The following is a 19,363-nucleotide window of genomic DNA, read 5'->3' on the forward strand; positions in this document are numbered from 1 at the left end:
AAATTAAAAATAACTGTACAGATCAATTAATTTTCATGACTGAGGAGATTCATGAAATAGAACATTATCAGACATCCTCCATTATCCTTCTTAGAGTCACTGTTTCCTTTTAGGTTATTACCATCCTGACTTTTAGCATTTAGTTTTGCTAATTTTCAAGTTCATACAAACAGAATCATACAGTGTGCATTTTGGGGGATGACCTTCTTATGTTTATATCATATTTTTAAATTGATTTATGTAGTAATTTATTCATTCTCATGGATTTCTAGTATTTTGATGAACATAGTATTATTTTTCACTTTACTATGATAAGCATTAGGGTTGTTTCTATTTGGAGTTTTTTTCAAAAAATATTGCTATGAACATTATTGTATATGTCTTTTGGTGAGTACATATACACCATTTTTGTGGTATATACATAGGAAAATAGGTTACCGAGTCATAGTATATGTGTATGTTTATTCTTCAAGATATTAAAAAATGTCCAAAATGATTATATCAATTACTTCCGTTAGCATCATATAGTAGCCTTGCCAACAATTGATATCTTTAAAATTGTTTATCCAGTTTAATGAAAATGTTATATTTATTTAGGTTTAACTTTGCATTTTCTTTGCTACTGATGATATTCAACACCTTTTCTTGTGTTTATTGACTCTTAACATATTTTTTTGTAAAGTACTTGTCTCCTTCTTTCACCTATTTTTCTATTAAGCTGCTTGCTACATACTGATTTATAGTTCTTATATGTTCTGGATATAAAATTGTTTGGAATTACATTGAATTTACTGACCAAATTAGGATAATTAACGTCTTTACAACATTTAATCTTTCAAATTATTATTGTGATCCAGGCTTTCACTTACATAATACTTTTAAAATGTCTCTAAAATGAAGAGATTTACACACTTTTCACTGGAAATTTTCCTAAATATTTTTTAACACTATTGTAAATGTTATAATTTTGTATTTTATTTTCTTGTCTTTTTTCTGTATTATTCTTTTATCCAAATATTTTGCCAAATTTAATGATAAATTCTTAAAGTTTGTATATTATTCTCTATTTTCTAATAACATAATCATGTCATATGTAAACAATGGCAATTCGACTTTTTTATTTTCATTCCTTTGCCTTACATTTTTCTCTGGTTGGATTGCCATGAACAGAGCCTCATGGGAAATGATGAATAACAATGGAGAGAGTCAGCATCTGTTCTCCCAGTTGTTAAGAGAAACACTTCAAAATTTCATTAGAAATTACATTTTTGTTAATTTTTGTAGATATAGTAATCAAGTTAAGAAGAATTTTTATAATTTTTGTAGCTAAGTTTATGTTTTAAATTTCAATGGCATTATATTTTATCAAGGATTATCTTATATCTATTGAGATGGTCATTTTCCCTCCAATACTTCTGTTACTATTATTAATATGTAGGTTGATTTTTTAATAACTCCAAATTTTCTGTAATATAAGACATGCAAAGAAATCATAGTATATAATTGTGTCTTATATTATTAGATTCTATTTGCTTGCGTTTTATTTAGGATTTTGCATTTATTTTCAGGAGAAAGTTTGGCTTTTAATTTTCTATCTTTCAATGTTCTCATAAGATTTCAGTTTAAAAATTATGTTGCCACCATAAAATGAAGCGAAAAATGTGTTCAGTTTTAAAAATTCTTTGAAATAATTAAATTACTGGTGTTATATGTATCTTTATTTGACTAAATGACCACTAAAACTACATGGGGCCAATGGTGTTTTATAAGAATATTTTATAATACAAATTCAATTTCTTTAATGCATACATAGAAATATGTTTTTTATTCTTGTTTCTATTTTAGCAAATTTACCTTTTTCATTCATCATCCTTTTTTTTGCGTTTCTTTCTTTCTGACTGAGATCATGTTCCTTCTGCCTGAGAAATCCCTTTAAGTATGTTTCTAAGTATAATTCTGCCTGTGACAGACACTAGCAATATATAAGTTTGCATCAAACGTTTTATTTTGTCTTCAGTTGCAAGACTGTTTTCTGAGTATAGAATTATAGTTTCACAGTTATCTTCATTGAACACTTTAATGATTGCATTACATTGGTCTCTGGTTTAGTAATTTTTCTGTTGTTAGTGGTCAGCTAGTGGTCTTATATGTTGCTATTTTAAGGTTAATTTATCCTGTATCTCTTTTTTGCTTTCAAAATATTTTTGTCTTTGTCTTTGGTTCTCAGCAGTTGGACAAGGATATGCCTAATTATGATTTTCTTTTACTCATTAGTGGTTGAAGATTGGACTGCAGGATTTATTGAATCTACGAGCTGAAAATTTTAATCGGCTTTGGGAAAATTTCAGCTACTATCATAACTTGAAAAATTGCTTCTGCCCAATTTTCTCTCCTCTTAGGAGCCTTATTACAAATATGTTAGATATTTCAGTGGCGCACATACACACACATCCTTCTGGGTGCTTTCTTCTCCATTCTATATTTTGTTCTGTACATTTTCTACTGACCTATATTCTAGATCAAGGACTCCGCTCCACTAAATTATTGTTAAATCTATCCACAGGGTCTTCTATTCTAGGTATTATATTTTTCAATACTAGTATTGTAATTTTAATTTGGTATTTTAAAGAAATTCTGATAACAGGGAATTCTTCATATTTCACCTATTTTTCCCATACATACCTCAATTTTTCTATTTAAAACCTTTGTCTGATCATTTGTTTGATATAAAATAAAGTCTATTTTACTAATGTGCTTGTTTTTACTATTTTTATTTTTTCCTGCTGACTTTCCATCATTTAGGAATTTCTCTTGACAAGTTTTATTAATGTTTTGAATGAGTACCTGCCGTTATGTAAAGCATTTTTTTGGTTACCTTTCCCATGAAGGTTCACTGTCTTCTTTGCTAGCCAGATAGGGAAGGAGCTCTCTGATCACCCTGATTCATTTTGGCACTGACTTGACTTGATTTTCAGTTGTACCTTTGGTAAAACTTAGCTCTGGTCTGCTCAACCTATTCCTAGGTCATGTTGTATGTAACCTCTGAGGAGCTGCCCCCTTAGATCCTTGGTCTTTCAGTGTCCTCCTCTTTTCCACTGATCTTTTAACTTTTCAGCAGTCGCTTTTCACAACGACTGCTGAAAACTCCACTCTACTTTGCTCAGCCATATTTGATCTACTAACAAGCCCATCAAAGTCATTCTTCATTTCTGTTACAGTGTTTCTTTTCTTCCTAGAACTTCTTTTTGGTTCTTTCTCAAGAGTTCCATCTCTCTACTTATCTCGCCCATCTGTTCTGCATGCTGTCTACTTTAGTCATTAGAGCCCTTAGCATATGAATAATAATTGTTTTAAATTCCCAATCTGATAACTCCACCATTCTTGTCATGTCTGGTTCAGACGCTTGCTGTCTCTTCAAATTGTATTTTGTTGTTGTTGCTGTTTTGCCTCTGACATACCTTGTCATTGTTTCTTGATTGTCATGATGTACCAGGTAAAGAGGCCTTTAGTAATGAACTTCAGGGGAGGGGAAGCATTCCATAATCCTGTAGTTAAGCCTCAGTCTTTTAGTTGCTCACAGATACCTCTGTGAACATCTCAGGTGTTTCTGAGGATGTTTTTCCCCCTGATTAGGTAGAAGACAGTGGTCAAAGTGGGCAAGAATTGGGCATTCCCCATCCCCCCAGGCCAGACAGACTCCTAAAAGATCATGGCAGTTTAGGCTCTGGTTAACAAGTTTGTCCTGAGGGCAGGCCTTGTTAAGAAGCGTGCTCCTCTGGTATATTTTAAAATGCTTCTTTTTCTTGTCCCCCTGCCTTGAAGTCCACAGGGATTTTTCTCTAATATTTACTATGGGAATCTGCTCAAGCTGCTGGAAGTAAATCTCCCAATACTGTAATATAGGGACCCTCCTACCACATGATCCGCTGGAGTTTTTAACTCTCCAAGTTACTGGCTAGTCCAGCAATTTGTCAATTACAAGTTCAGGTTTTCCTCTTGCCACCTGGTTCTGCAGTGGTTTCCTGTCCTGAGTTTGTGCTCCTGGGAAGCTGTAACTCTCTCTCTTTGCCTGTCTCCAATGTTGGGGACAGTGATTGACCCTGTGTTGTTTCAGCCCGTTCAGCTCTTTTACTAATTTGGACAGGAAGTTGTGACTTCCAACTCCTTACGTTTGGATTCAGAAACCGGAAGTCTTTAGATTGTGCAAGATTTCGTCCTGACTTGCTAGATCTGTCTTATTGAGTTCCGAATTCAGCAAATATCACAAAAGTAAAAGCTGAAAACGGTCAGACTCAGCTCTCTCTCTCCTTTCTTACATTGAACCTGATCCCCAGTACTCTCTAATTTGTGTTTACTCGATATTTAACCCCCGTGAGTCTCCCTAATATTTTCCTATTTTTCATGCTCTTAAGTACTCTGTCTCACTTTGTGTGTTACCTGTGTGTTACTTACATCCCACATTCAAAAGGCCCCGGGATGGGGGGCGGAGAAGGGGGCACTGGGATAGGGTTGGAGGGGCAGTAGGAAGAAAACCTCTCAAAGATTCTGCCTTCTTGGCAATTTTGTTCCCTTAAATCTAGATTGCTTCACCAGCTCACTAACACTTTAAAACACACACATTCACATGCAAACTCACATTTAAAATCTCTGTCTTCTCTAGACTTTGGCAGAAACATGGAATTGCTCTAAGGTTTTTTTTTTAGTTACTTTTAGAGATGGCTTCTTAGATTGCTTCTAACTTATTCACTGACACATTCCATTTTTCGCAAATTACATTGTTGTTGCATCTGAAAAGGTCACCAAGTCTCATTTTCATTATCATACAGTTCAAAATATTCACAATTTCTTTTAGAACTACATTATTTGGAAGGGTTGCTATTTTTTAGGAAGTTGAGGATTTTCCAGTACTCTTTTTGTTATTGAATTCTAGGATAGTTCCATTATGGCAAAAAAAAAATGTTCCATATTATATCAAATTTTTTAAAGTCAATACATGTTTTATTGCTCTACCTATAATCAATTTTGGTAAATGTTTCAAGCACAGATAGAAATAGTATATGTTCTTCAGTCATTATTGGTAGCATTCTACATGTCAATCAAGTTCAATTTTTTAAAAAAATCATTTTGTTTCATTTTCTGTGTCTTTACTGTTTTTGTTATGTTCTTTTACCAAAAGAATTATGTTAAAAAAGTTTTCCAGTATATTTGTGGTAGTATCTATTCCTTATTCTCTCAGTGTTCACTTTTCATACTATGAACCTATATTATTACATGCACACACAATTAGAATCGATGATGCTCCTGACAGGCTGACTCGACTGTCAGGGCAAAGTCTTTTTGTAGTGCTAGTTATTCTTCTTGCTGTGATGTTGTATTTGACATTAGCATAGCTCTATCTGCTTACCCATTGCTTTGTTTTGTTTTGGTATATTTCCCATACATTTGTAATACGCTTTTCTGTGCTTTTTAATTTCAGATGTATCTTTTTAATGCAGACTATATTTAGCTACTTTTAAATCCATAATCACCATGTTTTATTTGATCATTTATTCACCTTGGAATTACTGGAATTGTTTATATGTTGGGATTCATGTCTGTTGCACTACAATTTTTCTTATTCTTTCTTGCCCATTTTGGATCGATTAAGCTATTTTAAATTTTTCTTCTCTATGACATTGTTAGTTGTAAGCTCTTTTTGATAACCCAAGAAACTACAACATGAATCTTTGACTTAGTAAATTTAACATAAAAAAGTATTTTCCCTACTATCCCCAAGAGGCTAAAATTTTTAAACGATGTGAATCATAAACTTTCTCCTATGTTTTGTGCTATCAGCACCAAGCATTTTAATGTAATTACACATAAAATTCAAATACCATGTATTATGATTAATGTTTTATATGTGTAGACTTTTCATTGTTCTTAGTATTTTTCTGCATTTTCATGATTGCATTCAGGGTGAAAGAAGCTCAGAACTCATAATAGGAAATAAATCTAAGAAATTGAGGAGGAGAAGAAAGAGTATTAAAATTCACTTATTTACTACTATATATCAGGGAATGTGCCCTATGTTAGTAAAAATATAATTAATCATCCATTTTCTACATACCATGAGCCAGGCATTGTACTAATTCTTTATACCCAGCACACCTTTAAAGCTTCAGGAAAACCTTCTGGAATTTGGTTTACCATTTATGCCTATATGAAAAATAAGTAAAGATTGCTCTTCCGGCAACAGATTTGTATTGTGTCATTTATGTGCTAGAAACTGAAGAAACTTTATCTGAGGATAAAGCAAAGAAGTAGACAGACAAATCCTGATCATTGCAGTAATTAACTTTGCCATGAGATATATAGGTAATTAAAAATAAGTTAACTTGCCCTGGCTGGTGTAGCTCAGTGGATTGAGCGCAGGCCTGCGAACCAAAGGATCACGGTTTGATTCCCAGTCAGGGCACATGCCTGGGTTGCAGGCCAGTTCCCAGCAGGGGACACACAAGAGGCAACCATACATTGATATTTCTCTCCCTCTCTCCTTCCCTTCCCCTCTAAAGATAAATAAGTTAGAATTAAAAAAAATAAGTTAACATTATGAAAGACTGCATGATATGAGAGGTGGTAATAACTATGGAGAAAAGTAAAGTATATGTTGGTTTTACTATTTCATATAGAACGATGAGAGGCAAAGCTTTATGTGAGCAAATTTCTGAAGAAAATATTAGGCTCCAAAAATCAATTAGGACTCAGAAAATTTAAAAATTACAAAAATGTATGAAATTAATAAAATAGCAGTCTTCCCAATTACAAAGTTTAGGCTTATTCCAGTGGTCCAAAGAAGTGGTAAGACTAGAGGAAGGGAATAATAATAATAAAAACAATCAGGTCTTGATGTAACGTAGCCTTTTTAAGACTAATTTTCTCTAACTTATCACTCTTTGTTTTCTTATTCTGCCTTCTTGTTTAATGCCAAAGAAAATCCTTATCTCTCAAAATCAATATATTGAATTACAAAATGAGACACTTTAAATTTACTCAGTTACACTAACGATTATCTCTCTCTATTTCCTTGTAATCAGAGTCAATCAATACCAATTAAAAATAAATGCTTTGAAGACAAAGAGCAGTGAACTTTACTATTACATAAGGAAGAAAAATAAATCGTATTTAAAAACATCTCCTATTGTTGATGTTTTTTCTCTCTTCTAACACTTCACTAAAACTATTTTACATGGAAGGACTCTTATTGCAGTGGGGAGATGAGACGAAGGGACACTAATGAAAAGGAGATGAATTCTATTAAATACTAATCTTCTATGCAATACTTAGGATTGTCAAATTAAATATGGAGCGTCCAGTTAAATGTGTCAAATAAATAATGAAATAAAAAACAAATATCTTTGTGTAAGGAATATCCCAAATATCACATGGAACAATCATAATAAAAATTATTTTTATCTGAAATTCTAATTCATCTTAAAATTCTGTATTCTTATTTGTTAAACATGGCAGTTCATAACTCATAAAATAATCCATAAAGTGAACCATTTCAGCGGAAAGAGAACTTGGACTCAGAAGGAAAATAGACCACCATGAAGAAGGCCATCTTACTACTTCCTGTGACTTTGGGAGTGGCAGATGTTAAAAAGAAGTAAATGAAATATTGAAATTTAAGACCAACTAATCTAGTTTTGGGGAGTAGGCCAGAAAAAAACACATGAAATTTTAATTATTTTCACAAAACAAAAATTTATAGTGACATTCCTTGTTCTCCAAGCAGTATGTTGATTGGGTTTCCTAGATTTGATTAATAGATTGACCTCTACCATCTCTTGTCTTAATCTTTTTTCCAAAAATAGTTTGGAAGATTCTTCTAGCTCTATTTTTTATGTAGAGGTAAATCCATATATAATTATGACTTGCAGACACTAGAATACCCTTGAAGACTACCTAACTATCTCATCTCCAGAACATTCAAAATAGAATGGTTTTAATAATGGCTAATCATTATGATGATTCTCTTATAAATGTAATTATCACTTTCACAGTTTTTAGAAAACATCCTACATGGCTTATCAAGTGGTGTTTCAAATCTAAATGAATATATATGTATAAAACCATGCCAAAGTTATATATATAAAGTAAAAGTGATTTTACTATATTTGTGGGCAAACTCTGCAGTACTTGAAACTGTACTGTAAAATGTGTTATCCTAATATAGACTGCAAGTTACAAAGTATTTACTAACATTGCTGGAAATGTAAGAACAAAACAAAGCAATAAGGAAACAGAGAGATAATTATACAAAATTATACATTTATACTGTTACATGTTGAAATGATTAGGACACCAGAACAAATTATTATGACATGCAGTAGATATATTCATTGATTGTGTTTCTTTACCATTGAGTTCATTTTATTGAGAATAATTGAGAAGAGTGATCCAAATATGTAATTAAACTTAGATTATTCATTTTTATTTTCCAATGTCATAATGAATTTCTCAACCATATAAAAGTTTATCATTTGAATAAAGTGTTTAAAATTCCACACAATTATAATAAAACTATATAACGTGATGAAAACCAAAACCATATGGAAGTAACATAATTATTAACAACTATGAAATAGAAATTAGCTAACAAACTTGTTTTTACACAGCAATGGGAGCTTTGAATGCACTAAGCCTGTCAAAAATGTTTAAAGTTGGCGTGCATTTATATTCTAGTGCACCGCCTCTAAAGGTCACTCTTCTAAAGCATGCACAAAAAGACAAAGCAAATCCATTTATTCTCATATTACCCTCTCATCCAAACTAGGGCTGAATTTTCATGAGGAAATATGGTTCTGATGACATTTTCTGAGAAAATAACATCAACTGTACCTGGAACTTTTAATATTTTGGACTTAAGAGATAGAAAAATAATGTCTGGCATTTAATACTTTGCCTTTATGTGCTTATATCATTCAGGTTCTCCACAGAAATAGATTTCATACTCAGAAAGGATGTATTTTTAAATGTATCTGAGGAAGTACGAGTACATATTAACAAAGACTATTTACAAAGGGTGGGTAATTAAGGAAGCCAGAAAGTTTGGGGGAAGAGCCTCAGGGCTGTGAGGAACTGTTCAGACTCATAGATCCGAAAAGGCAAGAGAAAGGTGCAGTTACCAGAATTCGGGCAATGTAACAACCATCCTAACAGGGAACTTCCAGCAAGATGGTGTGATTTCTAATAGACTTGGCAAGAGTGAGAAAAATATACATTCTAATCTCATTCTTCTTTTTCTGTCTCATCTTTTGCTAGTACTTCCCCAAAAATCCTATGGGAAAGGAACTCATTGATGTAGGCTATAAACTAACATCCCAGGAACCGGGAAAAAAATGGAAAAACATGAAGAGGAGATCTGGAGAAGCAAATAAAAATATCCAGCACAATCCACCCCTTTTGATTCTCAATATCTACACTTGTTCTTTCTTCCTGATGATAAATTTGTGTAACTATATAAAATATCATAAGCATTCATTTAATCATGTGAAGACAGCACTTTAGATATACTCCCACCTAAAATATAAAAATTTAGCTGCCACCATTTTTTATATAACAGGAGAGAAAGAAATGATTAATATAAAACCTAGTTTGACAGTCCCATTTCTGCAATTTCCATTTTCCAACACTCATGTAATGCCCCTTTTGCCCTCTGCAATAGCTTCAAATGGAAAGGATTCTTTACCAAATGGAATGACCTAAACCTTTGTTCTTCAGATATGAATCCTTTGTGCCCCTGTCTTTACATCAGACTGCCGAACTGCCCCATTGACTATTACTGGGGAAGGGGGTACTAAAAGGTGTTAAAAGCCAGTAAAGCCCTCGGTTCCAGACATTGGCTTCCTTGTGCGATTATGTAGCAGCCATCCACTTCCTCCTCAGTAATGAAGGTGTATCACATTGCCAGGACAGTGACTCTCTTCTCTGCATGACCTGAGGATCAAAGGGAGCAATTTCAGCTTCTTATTTAAAGGACTGTAACTGCATTCTATGGACACATTTTTTCTTGAACATTAAGACTTCTAATGCCACTGAAAATCAACATCATGGAGTCAGGAAGCAAAAATTCTTCCAGTGGCTTATTTTGTGTAATAGCGAGAAGAGAATGCTCTAACCCCCCATTCCTTAGATTCCCTATTCTCTGTATTCTCACTGTATTAAAATAGCACCAAATAGTGACTTCTGGTTTATGGTATGTACTAGGTGGTGAACAAAGAATGCCAGGACCATAGAGAAACCTGCCTACCAGTCAGTTCTGTAGCTAGAAATCTTAGCAAGTTACTCCACCATTCTATAAGGCTAACTGCAATTAAATCATGGGCATATGCTAAGTAAATGAATATCATACATGCCAGTTCATTGCTTTACTACTTGTCATATGAAAGAAAATATAACTTTAAGATAATATTGTGTGGCACGTCATAGAAACAGATATCTGACCATCCCTGAATAGTGTTGTTGGAAGAAATGTTATAGGCAGGCAGGCATATTGTCAATGTATCTATCTACATACATAAATATATATAGAAATAGACATGTCTATATTAATCTATCTATATCTATATATCATTTATAATATATAGGCAGGAAGGCATATGGGCAACATATCTAAATACATAAATATATAGATATGTTTATACTAATATCTATAGCTATCTGTATATCATATATAAATATATGTGTGAGCATATATAAGGAGATATATATATATATCCTTATATCCTTAAGGATATATATATATATATCCTTATATCTATCCCACACCAGGATATATATATATATATATATATATATATCCTTAAGGATATATATATCCTGGTGTGGGATAGATATGATTAAAAGGAAAGGATCAATGTAATCAACCTAACAGGTAGATGGCTATTCTTTTGGGAAATAACACTTTCTTTTCTCAGTATTGGCTTCTGGAGTCTGGCAATAGGCAGATAAGCCTCAGTGAGGGCCATTCTAAGCTGTAGAAATCATACATAACCTTTATGCCAAACTCCATGGATACTTCATATGCAGATCTATCATGCATGGAGCAAGTTGTCGAGGAAAGAGTCAGTGACACCTATTTGAAGAATTAGAGTCTTCATATTTTTATGTAAAAACTCCTTTGAAATGAATCTTCCCTGTTGCTCATTTACAGTGAATGCAACAATCTTTATCACTGGTGCCTATACCCAGAAGTTCCTTCAATTACCCCTTGCCCAGACTTATCACCAATCTATCAAATTTTGTTCTTTACAAAACCTTGACTGGCCATCCAACCCATTTGCTAGCATGCATATTTTCCTTAGTCTTTCCTCCACATAAAGGGGATAAAAGGATGTATTGCTCAAAGTTCTGTCTGCTAGGAAGAATTCCCCTTACTGAAACTCAGGCCTCCCTCACTGGGGCTATAACACAATGGCTGTCTACTTCCAGGTTCTGTCAACATATGGTGCAAGCACATGGTTTTCCCTCCAACATTAGGTGGTCACAGAGAACTTCTCCAGAAGTGTGAGTTGTAACATGAAGGAGAGGCAGTAAAGCAGAAGGAGCAGTTACTGTGGATGTCTGAGGTACCCATTTGCACAGTGTGCTTGTGTCTTGACCGTCTTTGTTTTGTTCTTACACACTTTACTTCCAGTGTCCAGTGGAATGTTGAAATATACATCCAATTTTATTGTTTGGTAAATTGGAAAATGTCAAATCATCATGGGCATTTTAGATTGCACTTTTAATTGTTCTATTATTAGGAATTTGTATTTTAGAAATGCCAGGAGCAAGTTTTCAAATGGCCTTTGACACTGACAGATGGGACATTTAATAGAGGCTATATCTAAATCACCTGGGGTGCTGGCGACATATATAACAATAATCCACAAATGTTTTTATGCCTGGAGAAAGAGTATGGCCTTAGTCTAGCCCTGAGTCTGAGCTGTGGTTTCTATGTAAGGCCTGGCAGAGACTCCACTGCACATTCCTATTTTTTCTACTGCAGGGACTGTCAGCTTTTTCTACAAAGGGATAGATGACAAATGTTTTAGGGCTTTATGAGCCAGACATTCTCTATCACAACTATCCATCATTGTTGTTGCCGTGGGAAAACATCCATAGACTATACAAGGAATAAGAGGGGCCAAGTTCCAAGTTGCTTTATGAATATGGAAATTTTTATTTCATGTTATGTTCAAGTGTCATGAAATATCATTTTTCTTTTGTTATTTTACAACTGATTAATAATATAAAAACTATTCTTAGCTCACAGTTCATACAAAAATAAAGAATGGCCAGGTTTGGCCCACAGACTTTAGTTTGTCCGCCTGGCCTACAGGGTCACATACCCTAGTGGCGGAGCAGTGAACTCCAGGCTCGGCCTACTGAATAAGTGGTGTTCCTTCAAGTCCCCTCTAAACTGTGTTACTGTGTTTACTGGGTTATCCAGTAACAGGGTTGGAGCAGCATACTAAAATGTGCTATAGGTTACCTTTAAAATCCAGACACCTTGGTAGTAGATGTGGGGGCAACTTATCTCTCACTGTATAGGAGAATATTCTGCTATGATTAAGAAACACAAATTCCTGGCACATTTACTAATGCGGCAGGCCCCTAAAGGTTTTCGGAGTCTATCTCCCATCCTCTGGCATCCACAAATCCTCCTGGGGCATCTAGAATGGTTACCATCCCCAGTCATCCTGTCTATCCAGCATAAGACCTTTAAGATAAGTGGGTAGTGAGATGTTCTGTGATATATCCAGAAGATCAAGGTCCCTCTGGACTATATTCTACCAGAGACCCGAAGAGTTGACACAGGCCCATGGCAGCACAGAGAATGTATACTGCTGTCTCTTACATACAAATTCAAGCAACCTGCTTTTTATAATATTTGCTTATAGGAAAAACTAAAAAAGGAAACATTTGCTGTACACTAGCTGTACATCTAGTGATTTACTTTAGTAAAGATAATGGAATGACAACTGGGATTTGCATCACCATGTAACAAAGTTTCTGACATTCCACAATCACTATTTAGCACACATCCAGCTTTTGCACAAAATAAAGAGATAAAGTACATTGAAGTGGAGTAACAACTATCACCCCTGCACCCCTCCATTTTGGTGGTAGTATTCATCTTTGTTTTCTCCCTAGGTATGTAGTATCATTTGTGGTTTACTATCCTATTAGGGAGGAAGGGCTGGTCCACAGCTTTCATGCATCTTTTTTTATCTTAATGTGCTTACTTTACAGGTCAGGAAACCAATGCAGTAATTCTTCCAGTTACAAAGTACATGCATGCTTACAAATTCTAATAATTCTGGGACTGAGAAAGTACCACAGAATGAGTCTAAGGTCCCACTGGACTCACTTGGAATGACTCTCTCTATCTCACGTCCTGCAGAGGCTCCCAGTTGTCTGGCTAACCACAGTGGCGTCTGAGTTTCCAAAAGTCAGCATGAGTTCAGGAACACTGTCCAGTAACTACAGTAACTACTGACAATTCTGGATATCCCCCTTCCTGTAGTGCACCTTATTATTTTACAAATGGCAACTTTGGGGCTTCTGCAGAAGGCTTTCAGGGAATTCACAGTGCACCCCTATGGCTGTGCATGTAGCATGTTTCCACACAGGCAACTGTCCTCCTTCTTGGTCAAGGGACTTTAATTCAATGAGACGGCTTAGTTCTATGAACCGAAAGAGACAGGGAATACACATTATGGAGATTTCTCCCTGCCAAACCTAAAGTATTTCTACCTATTTGTGCAAATAACACCTTAAAACAAAGCCTATTTTATCACTCAGAACCTGATCAACTAGCCATCAGCACAGATCCATGAAAGTGAGCACATTCTGATTACCACTCTTTTCCTCTCAATCATGAGTCTTGTATTTGGCGGCATATTAGGATCATCTGAGAACTTTAAAAAAATTCTGTGTCTGGCCCTTACCCCAGACCAATTCAATCATAATTGTCTGGTAGATGGGAATCAGTATTTTTAAAGAATACCTTTAACATGAGTAAAATGTACAGCAAGTTTGACAATCAGCACTCTAATGTGTGATAATTGCACTCGTGTTTTCTCTAAAGGTTAATTATTATCACCTGGTTTCACTATTTCCACTGAGATCTGAGAATTCCATCACAGCATAATCTGACACAAAGATAATAGTCACCAAGAGCTTTTCAAAGATTTTGGTGTCTAAATTCCCAATTAACCCCCATGTGCTTGGTGAAGAGCACATCCTCTCATGAGGAATGAAGAAAAAGTAGTAAGGCAGATGACTCATGATTGATACTGTCCAAACTTCATCTCCTTTATCTTTACATTCTTTCCTTTATTACTTGTCAAGAAAACTCTTACAGGCATGTCCAACCTCCTGGAGTCTCTGGGCCACACTGGAAGAAGAGTTGTCTTGGGCCACACATTAAATACACAAACACTAACAAAAACTGATGAGCAAAAAAAGTGTTTTAAGTAAATTAACAATTTTGTATTGGGTCACATTCATAGCCACCTGGGGCCATAGGTGGCCTGTGAGCCATGGGTTGGACACCCCTGGGACTCTAGCATCAAAACCTCATTGACCTAAAACTTAGAAAACCATAAATGCTGTTCCACCAATGTCTGGGAGCTCTATCCAACTCACTGAATCCCGAACCCTAGAAGAACACATCTGTATCAGTAAGTTCAGTCAAATAAAGTATTACAGTGTTGTTTTTGAGCTAACAATATTAAGGCAGCTCCTATCCATACCCTGGAGTTATGCAGATACACATTGCATGGTCCTGGAACTTATTTATCTATGGATTTGTTTAACCTGGTCTCCTCTTGGACTTGCCATCTAGGCTACTGTGGAATCTAATCTTGTCATAGACCTATAAACAATAAGGAGAAATACACATGGAAAACAAAGGGAATCCAGACTACATTGCAAGGCAAAAAGCTGGTTGTTACTGAAAGGTTTCATTCAGGGAAGGCCGGATTCCTTTGGGGCAGTGGTAGAAGAGTTGCAAGAGATGCTGATTCCAGCAGCAAAGACAGTTCTGGGGAATTTGTAGTTCAGAGTTTCAAACTTCACTTATGTCTGCTTAAATATTTTTATCCTGTACTTTGAGATCCACATCTTCCCACCAGTGCTTTGTCTTAATATAAGAGAGCTGAAAGGTTATGATGTTTATTGGAGCTGCAAACTTTAAAGCTTACAATTGAAATCTGAGCTTGGTCCTCAGCCTGCCTTTTATTTTACTTCAAATATGCTATAGAGGCTTTCTGACTTTCCACCCATGTTCTGAATTAATCTTAACAGTCTTTCAACTTGTCATTTTCCGTGTGCACTTTTTTGGAAAAAGAAAAAGCAATCAACAGGCTCTGTAATCATTATAATCACTGTGGTTTCCATAGCAACTATACACCACCATTGCTTGACCTTTCAACATCTTGCCATTTACTGATCTTTATTCCTGGTCACTTAATAAGAATGATGGCACACAGGTCCATTTTTAATCCTTAATGAAAGTCCATTCTATTTTCCATAGTCACTGTGCCCGTCTTCATTCCCACCAACTGTGCACAGTGGTTTCCTTTTCTCCAAATTCTTGCCAACATTTGTTTGTTGATTTACGGTAGACAGCTATTCTAACAACCCAATATTTGGCCAACTCAATAATATAAAAATGTATACCTTAAACCTATATAACTCTACTAACCAATGTAATCCCAATAAATTCAATAAAAAAGAATGATGGCACCCATACCATAGGTTTTCACGGACATATTTCCATTGATGAGGATGATGTCTATACACTCATCACATATTTGAGTAACCAAGCCAAGAACCCAATGAAAATTATTTGTTTTCAAGATTCTACTCTTGTGCCACTTACTTGATCAGTCAAAGTTCTGGTGGGAAACATCGTGCAGGACATAAAAGGTACATAAGGTTGGGAACCCAAGTCTTTCCACTCTGTTAATGAACTCTTTTTTGGTATTGAGTGTTGGCTATTGCTTTTATCTGGATAATTAACAAGTATTCTGTAAAGAGCTAAAAAGAAGTAAAGGGTGTGTCTGCTCTCTTTAGTGGGCCAACCTAGGAAATGAACACATTGCTTATATTAATATTTCACTGGCAAAAGATTAGACACTGGGCTAGAACTAGCAACAGCAAAGAAGACTGGATAACATATCTTTATTTAGTTCTGTGTGTAATCCCCAGACTTAAAGATTTTAATATTAATGAAAGATGAGTGAACGTATGTTGGGCTAATGTCTAATATATTTTTATGTAGAAACAATTTTTAAAAGAATTCTAAGTTATTTTCAAATAACTAGGACACATTCATGGATATGACTGAGTTTAACACAAACAAATAAATATCTCACTTAGACTATTAGAACTTGAGATAAATTTAAGATTATTTAATCCAAAACCTTTTGTACAAGAGAATAAAGTGAATCCCAGAAAAAGAAAAATATCACACTATTTAAGGCCACAGAGCTCCTTCCTAGCAGAATTCAAACTGCATCTCAGCACTCTTATTTTATAGTGTCCCTGCTTTCCACTTTATTTATGCTGTGGGTAGGGGTGGAAATTGAAGTGGTACATAGTCTGGTAGTTAGACTTTAACCCACAGGAACCAACAATTTAATAAGAAAACACATATGCATATGACTAAAAAGGAAAGAAAACATAATAAAATAAATTAGGAAATAGAATTTTGAAACAAAAAAGTTATGATTTCCCTCATGTGAAAGATAAGATGTTTCATACATGAGGTGTATTTTGAATTAAGCATACCTCTGTAATTAGATTATAATTATAACTTTAAAATAATGAATAAAAAACTAACCAACATTCTCTAAAGTGTTTTTCAAAATTGGGCTATGCAGGACTAGAAATGTGATCACCAAACTTCAAGAAGACAAAAGTTAATTTATAGTATTAAGTGATCGGTATTTACTTAAGCATTATTTAAAATATTGGCTTTAAAATGGTGAACTCCCCAGAATTTTATCTACAAGGAACAAAATGAAATTTAGAGACCTCAATGGGTCAATGCACCCAAAGTGCTTAGACTCTGCCTGGCATTTTGGAAATGCTGTATGAGTGTTTGATATTTACATTGTTTTTCCTCGTAGCAGATATTTACTTCTGCAACTTTGTTGATATTTGATTTCCATGCACTAATTATCAAGACATCCACATGTTCCACTGGAGTAACAGTTATCTCCACGTGTAAATTTCCTTATTTGAATAAATATATGTGTATTTATTCCTAGGTCACTTTTTTTTACTTTTTAGTGATAGTAACCATAATATATCATGGATGTTATATCACATAGTTATAGTAGCCATATGGGAAAGGGAATGAATCACCAAATTATATGTTATAAAATATTACAAATACAGTGTACATATGATCTACAGAGAAAGTTATGGCTAATTTTCTTTTGAGAATACAAAAAAATCATCACATTTTTCCGTAGTGTGGTCCATAAATAATGCTTAAAAGATCAATAGGTTCTTTCTAGAGACATGAGTCAGTAAGGAGAGGAGAATGGTGGAACAAGTGTGGAGATTCCCATTCCACACAAGGAGATTACAATGTGGGGAAGCAGCGTGACTTTGGAGAGCTGTAAATAGTTATAGCACTGGGTTACCATTCTGAACAGGGTGAGGAATCAGAGTGAAAAGAATGTTAAAGCTGACTTTTGGAATTCTTTTTATGCTAAAGTAGGGAATTTGACTTTCTCCTCTAATCAAATGAAGCAGTTTAATGGGGAGTAAAATAAGATTTACCTTTCAGAAAAATTCTTCTGTATCTGTATAAGATCAGAGAGTAGCACAACTGGGAGCAAAGAAACTCATTATTTCACATTATTAAAATTTAAAAGATGGAAAGTATATGAACCAAGAGAATAGGTTATGGAAACAGAAATAGTCTGAAACATACGGTTGCCAAGTCTCAGGTTGAATTTAAGATGGGTTTCCAGTTGTTTGGGGATCAAAATATAAAATGTAGAATGTCATATATAAACTTAGACTAGTATAATCTGGATATAAATAAATAAATACATAAACATGTATATAAATTGAATTGTAACATGTTAAAAGCATTAATATATTTTATTTTCAACTATTAAGGAAATAGAACATGTTTCAGTGTCAGCAAAATAATTTTTTCAGAATAGTGGACTGGCAATATTTGAACTGAAGCATCTATCAGCTGATTTTCTTCTAGATTTTTATATTTCAAAGAAAATTTATTTAGGATGTCTCTCACTGCCACTAATACTTTACTATAATTTAACATATAGTTGATGAATTTATTCTGAACACTAAAGACTGGAGTTTTGCCCATGGAATTGCTGGGACCTGGCATGGCAGGTGACATTTGCCACCACTGTCATTGATTTTTAATGCTGACCTGAAGAATCTCTCTCTTTGGAGAAGAGAGAGATGTTCAGCCTGGCAACTCATCAGATATTAGCCTTTGTACAGAGACCAGTGACCATTTTGTCAGCTTTAGTCAACAGAAACTTCTACTCATAAGCAATAGAAATTTAGTTTCTAAATTTATATTCTCAAGAAATGTGCCTTCTATCTCTCTCTGGTCCCAGTTACTTTTTGATTCAACCATATAAAAATTATATCGAATTTCCTGGTGACAAATTATGTTCTCTGAAATTTAACCTGGATTTTTAGGACCAAGTGGCCAAGTTTATGTGTTATTTTAAAATCCTTGAAGCTGGATATTAAAATATAAAAAAACATCATTTATATCTGAAATATTCAGGGAAGACTTTATTGGATTTGATGAAATTTGAAATTAATTTTTGAGAAAGCAAGAAATTGTGCTTGGAGACAGAAAGTCCTCTCATATAAAAATCATGCTAGAATCCAAACCAATATGTAACAATCATAAGATAAATTTAGTGGAAAATATTTAATAAATTATAATTTCATTGCATGAGTGGTTCATAAAGAAATTTTTAAATAAACACAGAAAAGTAGTGGAGACTAGATTACAGAAGATATTGAATTGCAGACATAAGATTAGACAACAAGGAGTTTGAGTAGTTCATGGGCAAGAAAGCAACATGACTGAAGACAGTTTTAAATACTGTTGGACTGGGAGTGTTCATGCAGGATAAACTGACAGCAGGGGAACAGAGGAGGGCAAAGCTCTTCTGAGCTTCTCAAATGTTCAAGTATAAATTAATAGGACATAAAGGCAACACTTGTAAGAGATAGATGTTAAAAATAATTCAGATGATATCATCATTAACTGTTTTAGAATGAAAGAAAGGGTGGATTTAAATGGTTTTAAGGT

Source organism: Artibeus jamaicensis, unplaced genomic scaffold, assembly GCF_021234435.1.
Source record: "Artibeus jamaicensis isolate MK-2021 breed Jamaican fruit bat unplaced genomic scaffold, CSHL_Jam_final contig_354, whole genome shotgun sequence".
NCBI lineage: Eukaryota > Metazoa > Chordata > Mammalia > Chiroptera > Phyllostomidae > Artibeus > Artibeus jamaicensis.